We start from the raw sequence: 10,844 nt of genomic DNA, 5'->3' as shown, positions 1-10,844 counted from the left end.
GGTACAACGAAATACAACCCTCCAGAACCAATTAATATAAGGAAAGGGACTTAAAGAAGGTTTTATGCTCTCAAGAAACTCCTGAAATCCTGGCACAATCCTCGTGTGGAGTGAGAAATATAGGGAACCATTGAAAGTCTGGACTAGAATTTTATCTTTTGATAACATCACGGTGAAATCCCATTGGTAGGTCATGATCCACACTCTCTGAACAATTGGTATTTTATGGTAAAACTCAAAGACATGCAGCCCCCATTGTAGAGTTTCCATAGATCGGGCAGTCCCATAGGCAAGGACTACACTGCTATTCTTCAGTAATATATTTTTTATAACATTTCTTACACGGAGAAAAAGGACTTGCTTATTTACGGCAGCATCCTTTAAAACTGGGATCAACCCCATCCAAGCAACGCAAATATCATTCTGGAAAAGCTTTGGCTGGAAGTTCTGAAGAAAGACTTCCCCACTTTCATCCGTTGTTACTAAGAGGCCAATCCAGTTCCACCTAAAATGTTTTAGTAAACGAACAATGGCCTCGTATTGCAAGTTTTCATTGGGAACCATGTTGAAGAAGGAAGGAAAGTGGCTTTTATCACTCAGGACTGGATCAAAGGAGCCATAACCAATCTATTTGGAACAAAGATGCACATAAAAATCAATTGAGAATCCAATTGTGGTCATTAAATCGTAGCAGTGTTCCAGTATCTATGGGATTGAGAGAAGCGGGGCGGGGGTATCAATCTATTCTCCAGAGCACTTGGAGGCAGGAGAAGCAGCAATGGGTTGAAACTAATCAAGGAGAGAACCAAGCTAGAACTAAAGAGAAAATATCCTGACAGAACAATTCTGCAACAAAGATGATTAGGGAACTGGAGGCTAAAACATATGAAGAACGGTTGCAGGAACTGGATAAGGCTAGTTTAATGAAAAGAAGGACTAGAGGTGATATGATAGCAATGTTCCGATATCTCAGGGGCTGCCATAGCTTTGGAGTCAAGCTATTCTCCAAAGCACCTGAGGTAGGACAAGAAAAACGGGTGGAAACTAATCAAGGAGAGAACCAAGCTAGAACTAAAGAGAAAATATCCTAACAGTTAGAACAATTCCACAGTGGAATGACTTGCCTCCAGAAGTTGTGAATGCTCCAACACTGGAAGTTTTTAAGAAGAGATTGGACAACCATTTGTCTGAAATGGTATAACATTTCCTACCTGAGCAGATGGTAGGACTAGAAGACCTCCAAGGTCCCTTGCAACTCTTGTAGCTAATTTCAAAACCTCAAAAGTTTCCCCCAAGGTTGACATGTAAGATCATCAACTTCAAGATAGGAAATTTTGAGAACTCAGAATTGGGAAACGTTGTAGATTTCATTGTTCATTTTTCTTGTCACCTGATAGACTGGCTAAAACTGATGAAAGCTAGGATTTATAAAACAACAACAAGAACAACAACAGAGGTTTTCTTGGTCTGCTTTTGCCAAATAGGTGGATCTGTGAAAAATGGTCATACCTGTGGAAACTTATAGATGTTCAAAATGTGGGCCATCTGGATGGAATTGAGGGAGGTGAGGTCACCAATGATAGGCAAGAAGTCCATCTCCCTCCTTCTGTCACAGATGAAGTTCACAGGACTCCTTCGACTCAGAAAAAGAAATTCAAAAACGTCCTCATTGGCCACCCAGGCATTGAAACTGGTTTCATAAATCTCCAGTGTTGGTGTGATGTTGGGGAACAGTTTGACGTTCTTGTTGATCTCATCAAGGGCAAAATACATAGAAAGAGGTTGCTGGACATATTTTGGTATCAAGCTGAAATAAAAGTGCGGAAGGACAAGAAAATTATATCACAAAAAGCACTAAATCTAGTTGCAAACTATGTCGATCATTGCGGCTACTTGTGAGAGATTAATTTTGGATTTTAATCAGAGATACTTTTTGCTTTCAACATCATTCTGACACCTCAACAGTCACTGATGGTTGAGCAACAGAATAGGAGCCATGAATCTGAATCCTTTTTAGTATATTTCATAGAGTCCTTCTGTCCAAATGAGCATCGATTTAAACATTTGCCATTATCATTTCAAGACTGTATAAAGGTAAAGGTAAAGGTTCCCCTTGCACATATGTGCTAGTTGTTGCTGACTCTAGGGTGTGGTGCTCATCTCCATTTCAAAGCCAAAGAGCCAGCATTATCCAAAGACATATCCGTGGTCATGTGGCCAGCATGACTAAATGCCAAAGGCGCATGGAACGCTATTACCTTCCCACCAAAGGTGGTCCCTATTTTTCTACTTGCATTTTTTATGTGCTTTCGAACTGCTAGGTTGGTAGAAGCTGGGACAAGTAACGGGAGCTCACCCCGTTAGTTGGCATTAAGTATTCGAACCGCAGAAGTATTGACCTTTCGATCGACAAGCTCAGCATCTTAGCCACTGAGCTAAGTGTCCCCTATCAAGGCTGTATAGTATGGGCCAAAAACTTCAGATATACTAAAATTAGATAAACGGCAGAAATTGTGGGACAGAAACTATAAGTTAACAATGTCAACTGCTTATAAGGAACATCTATGTAAAATGTTTTATAAGTGGCACCTACCACCAGCAAGACTAGCAAAGATGTTTGAAAATATGTCCATCCAAACATGTTGGAAATGTAATCAGATGTGGTGGACATGTCCAAAGGCAAAAAGATATTGGACTAAAATAAACATTTGGTTAGAAAAACTGAAAAAGCAACAGACTGATTTGAAACCAGAAATATTTTTGTTGGGTATTTTACCAGAACTGTATAATAAAGGGAACACGTATCTAATTTTACATGTGTTAACAGCAGCAAGAATTGTTTTTGCACAACAGTGGAAAAATGAATACTTCAGATAGAAGTGTTATAAAAAAAAGATTAGAATGTGCAGGGATGGACAGATTAATACTAAAAATAAAGGAGAAGGAAAAAACCAATACTTTTTAACATGGGACTTGTTTTACCAATGGCTAACTAACAGAAACAGAAGTTAGAAACTAAAAAGATGAAGAGAATGATTAATTATATCATGAAAGTTTTCTAGTATGGATAAGCTAACGCCACTATCACTATATGATTATTATCAATTATATGTATATTATGATTACTATTATGCTTATTGTCTTTTTGTTATTCAAAACTAACTGTACTCAGACAACACACTGTTCATATAGATATAGGACCTGTATGAGTCAAAAAGAGGGCTGTGAAAATATTTACAGACTCTTCGCATCCTGGATATAAATTGTTTCAGCTCCTACCCTCTAAATGATGCTATAGAGCACTGCACAACAGAAGAACTGGACACAAAGACAGTTTTTCCCCGAACGCCATCACTCTGCTAAGCAAATAATTCGCTCAACCAGTGTCAAACTATTCACTAAGGCTGCATTACTATTACTATTAATCTTCTCATTGTTCCTATCACCTTCTCCTCCCACTTATGACTGCATGACTGTAACTTTGTTGCTTGTATCCTTACGATTTATATTGATTGTTTCCTAGTATGATCTGATTGCTTATTTGTACCCTAAGACTATCATTAAGTGTTGTACCTTATGATTCTTGATGAATGTATCTTGAGTCTTTTTATGTACACTGAGAACATATGCACCAAAGACAAATTCCTTTTTTTTTTTTGAATCAAGTTTTATTGATTTTTTTCTCCATTGGCCGTATCATAACTTATACAATTTATTTTATTCAAATACATTTTACTCAGTTACAATTTTTGCCAAAATCTTCTTTTTCCTTTTTTGATCATATCTTAAAATTTCAAAGACAAATTCCTCGTGTGTCTAATCACACTTGGTCAATAAAGAATTCTATTCTATTCTATTCTATTCTATTCTATTCTATTCTATTCTATTCTATTCTATTCTATTCTATTCTATTCTATTCCATTCCATTCCATTCGATTCCATTCCATTCCATTCTATTTATAGATATAGATATAGGATAGATATATAGATATATATTTATATAGACATAAATATATAAAGACTGTATTTGAACTTTACCCAGTTATACAATTCCATTTATTCTCTACCAACTGTTGTGTAAATATCTCTTAGCTATTTAATTAGTATTAATTCTTCTATTAATGTAGCAGCCATTCGAATCATTGAGGAGGAGATTTTCAGAAATGCTTAGACATCTAGGCAAGCATTTCGGAGAGGCTGGTTGAAAGTCCTTTTCCTAATGGATGCAGTGATGCTCAACCAGTTTTGTATAAGTCACCTCCTGACAGAGAATGTATTTGTCTTTGAAAGTTTAAGAACACCAGCATATCAACTTCACCTGTCATCACTGGGTGGATAGACTGTATATTAATGTTGGCAACAAATTATATGATCAGGTCTATAAAACAAACTTTTGGTGCATATTTTGCTGATATGATGGAACTTCCTTTTTTCATAGGAAAGGTACATCGATGATTATATAAAATCTGTCCACTATCTAAAATCGAATAGAATAATAGAGTTGCAAGGGACCTTGGAGGTCTTCTACTCCAACACCCTACTTAGGCAGGACACCTTCTTCTAGTCCTACCACCTGCTCAGGTAGGAAATGCTATACCACTTCAGACAAATGGTTATCCAACATCTTCTTAAAAATTTCCAGTGTTGGAGTATTTACAACTTCTGGAGGCAAGTTGTTCCACTGATTAATTGTTCTAACAGTCAGGAAATTTCTCCTTAGTTCTAAGTTGCTTCCCTCCTTGATTAGTTTCCACCCATTGCTTCTTGTCCTACCCTCAGGTGCTTTGGAGAATCGCTTGTCTACCTCTTCTTTGTGGCAGTCCGTGAGATATTGGAACACTGCTATCACATCTCCCCTAGTCTTTCTTTTCATTAAACTAGACGTACCCAGTTTCTGCAACTGTTCTTCATATGTTTTAGCCTCCAGTCACCTCATCATCTTTGTTACTCTTCTCTGCACTCTTTCTAGAGTCTCCACATCTTTTTTACATCGTGGCGACCCAAACTAGATGCAGTATTCCAAGTGTGGCCTTACCAAGGCATTATAAAGTGGTATGAACACTTCACATGAACTTGATTCTATCCCTCTGTTTATCTAGTTCTTCCTAGAACTTCTATTAAAGCTTACATGCAGCTACAGACTTCAATGAATATATGTTAACATTTAAGATACATCTTAATCTAGTGAAAAGAAGGAACAGGGGAGACATGATAGCAGTGTTCCAATATTTGAGGGGCTGCCACAGAGAGGAAGGGGAGGGTCAAGCTATTTTCCAAAGTACCTGACAGTGAGAACAATCAACCTGGATATCTCAGGAGCGTGGATAGCTCAGCAGACTAATGCATTGTAATTTAACTCCAGCTGTCTGCAATTAGTAAGTTTGAATCGTGCCAGACTCAAGGTTGACTCAGCCTTCCATCTTTTCTAAGGTAGGTAAATTGAGGACCCAGTTTGTGGGGGCAATAAGCTGACTTTGTAAAAATATACAAAAGTATGAAGGCTATTGCTTAACGCATTGTAAGCCGCCCTGAGTCTCCGGAGAAGGGCGGCATAAAAATCAAATTAAAAAAAAAACAAAACAAAAAAAACCTTGGAACAGAAGTTGTGGGAGCTTCATCACTGGAAGCTTTCAAAAAGAGACTGGACTGCCATCTGTCAAAAATGATGCAGGGTCTGTTTGGACTACAAAGTCCCTTCCAATTCTGTTAATCTGTATTTGTATTTATCTCTAAATGTGACAGCAAAGGGACCAGAATAATGTACCCTACATTCTATCACCTTTCACTACACTTTCTTCAAAGAGAAAAAAGGCACTTACTTTACAATGCCAGCAATCTCTGGCAGTTTTTGGAAACTCTGTACGTGGTCAACACTGAGTAAAAATGAAGTAAATCCGCCAAGTATCATTTTAGCTCTTGAGGTGGGAATTGTCCCTGGAACTTTAGAAGGCTGGAGGCAGATCGATTTCAAACTCTCACTGACACTGCCAGGAATAAAGAAGAAGAGCAGAATAAATTTCAATGCCTGCAGACTTGAGCCATCATTCCAGCTTTTCAAGGACATGGTCAATAAAATATAGTGATCAGGTTTCCCCCAAAAGTTGCTTTGATTAGATTTGATTAGTAAAAATAAAACAGAATGGTTTCCTTGACTTGGATAAATGAGATTTTGGTGGCACAAAGGGGAATTTTGGAGAACCTTTCAAAGTACAGCGTTTTTTACCCTTTTTCTCCCAGACATCCTTATGCAAGTTTGATCCTGCCAAAGAAACAGGAGTGGAATATAGTCATTGTGCAAATCATAGCCTTTAACTCTATTCCCTTATGATTTTAGGCAATTTTTTTTTGTCTAAAATCTGTAGACATGGTTATTATGAGAGTTACAGTTAATGTCCCATAGCAAGTGCCATATTCTTTCTGTTGCTTTGCAATCTTCCTTATTCTTACATCGATCTTATACATAGAAAAAATTCAGAAACTTTTGCTTTTGAGAATTACATTACCTCAGGGGTGGGATTCAGCCGGTTCAGACCAATTCAAGTGAACTGGATGCTAATTTTACATCTGGTTCACCGAACCGGTAGTTACAAGGACTGGCTGGTCCCGCCCACCCCTCCCCTCCCCTCCCCTCCCCTCCCCTCCCAGGAGTCTCCATGTGGTTCATTTTGGATGTGAGGTGTAATGTGGGTGTACCTAGGTGCACCCACAACAGCTCGCGCGGCTGAGTTCTGGACCAACTGTAGTCTCCGAACACTTTTCAAGGGTAGCCCCATGTACAGCGCATTGCAATAATCTAACCGTGAGGTGACAAGGGCATGAGTGACCGTGTGCAGAGCCTCCCGATCCAAGTAGAGTCGTAATTGGTGCACCAGGCGAACCTGTGCAAAGGTCCCCCTAGTCACAGTTGTCAGATGTTGCTCTAATCTTAGCTGTGAGTCTAGGAGGATACCCAAATTGTGAGCCTATTCTAAGGGGGACAATTTCTCCCCCCCCCCAGAACCAAGGATGGATAATCGACATAGTCTTTAGGAGGCAATACCCACAGCCACTCAGTCTTGTCTGGGTTAAGTCTGAGCCTGTTGACTCCCATCCAGACCCTCACAGCCTCCAGGCACCGGCACATCACATCCACTGCGTCACTGAATTGACGCGGGGTAGAGATATACAGCTGGGTATCATCCGTGTATTGCTGATACCTCACCCCGCGTTGTTAGGTGATCTCACCCAGCGGCTTCACATAGATGTTAAATAGGAGAGGAGAGAGGACCGAGCCCTGAGGCACCCCACAATTGAGGGGCCTAGGGGTCGACCTCTGTCCTCCTACCAACACTGACTGTGACTGACCAGAGAGATAGGGGGAGAACCACCGTTACACGGTGCCTCCCAGTCCCAGCTCCCTCAATCGTCCCAGAAGGATACCATGGTCAATGGTATCGAAAGCCGCTGAGAGGTCAAGTAGCACCAAGATGGAGGAATGACCCCCATCTCGGGCTCGCCAGAGATCATCCATTAGTGTGACCAAAGCAGTTTCCATGCTGTAGCCAGGCCTGAAGCCAGACTGAAAAGGGTCTAGATAATCCATTTCCTCCAATGACCGCAGGAGCTGAAGTGCCACCACTTTCTCTACAACCTTTCCCACAAAGGGTAGGTTGGAGACTGGACAAAAGTTCTTTAATTCTGCTGGATCCAGGGAAGGCTTCTTGAGGAGGGGCCTTACAACCGCTTCCTTTAATAATTGCGGGAAGGCCCCTTCCCTCAAGGATGCATTAACTAAAGCCTGGAGCCAGCCTCATGTCACCTCCCTGCTGGCCAAAACCAGCCAGGAGGGGCATGGGTCCAACAAACAAGTGGAGGAACTCATCGCTCTTACAGCCTTGTCCACTTCCTCAGGCGTCACAGGCTCAAACTCATCCCACACAATGGTACTAAGACCTGCCTTCGTCATCTCCAAATCCTTGGAGAGAAAGTGCTGAATATTAACAAATAGATTTATTTAAAAAAATAATAATCTACACAGTTGGACACAGAAAGAAAGATTCAATATTGGCTTTAACTATCTTAATTCAGAATATAAAATTCATTCATGACCTGTTGGTCATTCTTTCAGAGATATTTCCTTATCAGATTCCTCAATGGCTTCAATAACAAAAGAGCTTCCAATGAATTCTTTCATTGGGAAACTTCTTAAAAATTTAAAGCAATAGTCAGAGGTGTGCATGCTTTGAAAATAACACATGTTGAACTGTATAGTACAAAAAATGTTTCATGACATTTTGCCTTAGGTCAGAAAATGTGTTGTAAAATTTGCTAATTTTCAACTCCAGAAAAGTCAGGGGTCTCAAATTTTGGAACTGTTTTGTAAGTTAGCCTAACTTTGCCTGAAAAAAGATTTTGTCCTAGAATGCAATGTTTTGACCAATAAGATTTACAGACACAACAATTTGAATACTATATAGGTAAAGGTAAAGGGTAAAGGTTCCCCTCGGATATATGTGCTAGTCGTTTCCAACTCTAGGAGGTGGTGCTCATCTCCATTTCAAAGCCAAGGAGCCAGCACTATCAGAAGATGTCTCCATGGTCATGTTGCCAGCATGACTAAATGCCAAAGGCACATGGAATGCTGTTACCTTCCCACCATAGGTGGTCCCTATTTCTTCTAATAGCATTTTTTAAATGCTTTCGAACTGCTAGGTTGGCAGAAGCTGGAACAAGTAATGGGAGCTCACCGCATTATGTGGCACTAGGGATTCAAATAACTGAACTGCTGACCTTTTGATCGACAAGTTCAACGTCTTAGCCGCTGAGCCACCACGCCCCTTGAGGACTATATAGATTTAATTTAATAATGATATCTGAAATATTACAATATCACTATTCTTTGCTCTCATCTTTTAAGTCTCTTTTTATTTTTTGGTTGGTTATTGCTGTGGCTTCCTACAACCTCTTACTGATGATTTGCTTATTTGTGTCATTAGTCATTATTTTAATAACCTACAATGATTCTCTGATAATGATTCGTGTACGTCTATCGTGTATGTATGTACCCGTGTTTTCCCGAAAATAAGACCAGGTCTTATTTTCTTTTGGGCCCCAAAATAAGTGCTAGGGCTTATTTTCTGGGGGTGTTTTATTTTTTTCCATATATGGGAAGCCAACTTCTTCTGCTTGCTTGTGGCAGGGCAAGAGGCCCTGCAGCATGCCATTTCATGCCTCAGGGCCCTCAGGGCTTACCTCAGGGCTCAGGCCACTGATGCTGACACCTGCCTTGCCTCACAGCAGCAGCTCCAACAACCCCATCTAGTAAGACCCTGTGTGGCCATCTGCCCACTTCTTCTGCTTGCTCTGTGTTGCAATGGAGCAGGAAGCCAAGCGATGTGCTGGTGCTGTGGCCATGAGGTGAGGCAGGAGGGGTGGTGGCCATGCCTCACACTCCCTCCACCAGCTCACCTCAGGGCCCCCACAGCCATGTCATCCACACCCTGCCTCACCTCGCGACCACCGCACTAGCCTATCGCTCAGCCTCCTGTTCCATTTTGGCTGAAAGCAACCAGAAGAAATGGGTGAGCGGCCATGTGGCCCCTGCTGCACATGGTTGTTGGTGCTCTTGCTGCAAGGCAGATGTCAGGGCATGGATGGCCTGGCTTCAAGGGCCCTGGGGTAAGCCAGTGCGGGGTGTGCGGCTCAGCTCCACCCTGCCTTGCTGCCGCGGCACCACAAGAAGGAATAAGCAGGTGGCCACTGCTCAGGGTCTTAATTAGGGCTTAGTTTGGGGTAAAGCTTATATTAGACAAACATGTAAAAACATGTTAGGTCTTATTTTGGGGGAAAATTAGGTATGTATGTATGTATTTATATGTATACATTGTCAGCTTTGGAAGCCATATTAGACGGAAGCTCCAATGCTGCCACCTTCTCATGTGCTGGAAAGTAGGAGGGGGGATTTAGGAGAGGGGGTTAGTAGACATAATAGGATTCTTCCTGTCGGTCAAGGTCAGGGCGATCCAGCATCTGGAGAAGGAGTGGTCAGGGGGCTGGATCGGGATGGAACGGATGTTGATTGGAGCATGTGATCGACTGGATGGAAAAAGGGATGATTTTGGGAGCTTTGATTTACTGAAGGAAAACCCGGGCTTTTCAGATTTGAGTTTCCCCAGATGTGCCAGTTTGCCTATTCTAGTAAAGAGAACTTTGGAAAATGCTTGCTTCCACATCTTTACTTGGAGTTGGGTTTTTTCTGGAACGCTGACATACATACATACGTGTGTGTGTGTGTGTGTGTGTGTGTGTGTGTGTGTACACAAAGACAACACACACACACAGTATACCTTTATCAACAATACTATTTGAAATGGTGGAACAACTTAGAGATTTATTTTGCAATATTCAGCAAGGGGGTAAAATACCCCCATCATGGACAACAGCTTACATATCTTTGATACCAAAAGAACAAATCGGTCCTAAAAAACCAGAGAACTATAGACCAATATCTCTTTTGAATACAGATTATAAAATTTTTGCGAAAGTACTAGCCAACAGGTTGATGCCAGTAATTCAGAAGGTGATTCATGATGATCAAGCGGGATTTATCGAGGGCAGATATATGAAGGACAATGTAAGGCAAGTAATAGATTTATTGGAATATCTTGAGAAGAATAAACAGATCCCTGCAGTGCTGGTCTTCTTGGATGCAGAGAAGGCCTTTGACAGAGTGGATTGGAATTTTCTATTAAAGACTTTGAAAAAGATGGACTTTGGGGATCAATTTATACAGGCGATTTCGGCAATTTATCAAGAGCAAAAGGCACAGATCATTATTAATGGAAGTCTGACAACAGAGTTTAAAA

This window comes from Pantherophis guttatus, chromosome 4 (assembly GCF_059756535.1).
Source record: "Pantherophis guttatus breed Tessera chromosome 4, ASM5975653v1, whole genome shotgun sequence".
Lineage (NCBI taxonomy): Eukaryota > Metazoa > Chordata > Lepidosauria > Squamata > Colubridae > Pantherophis > Pantherophis guttatus.
Note: the sequence above shows the minus strand (reverse complement) of the source record.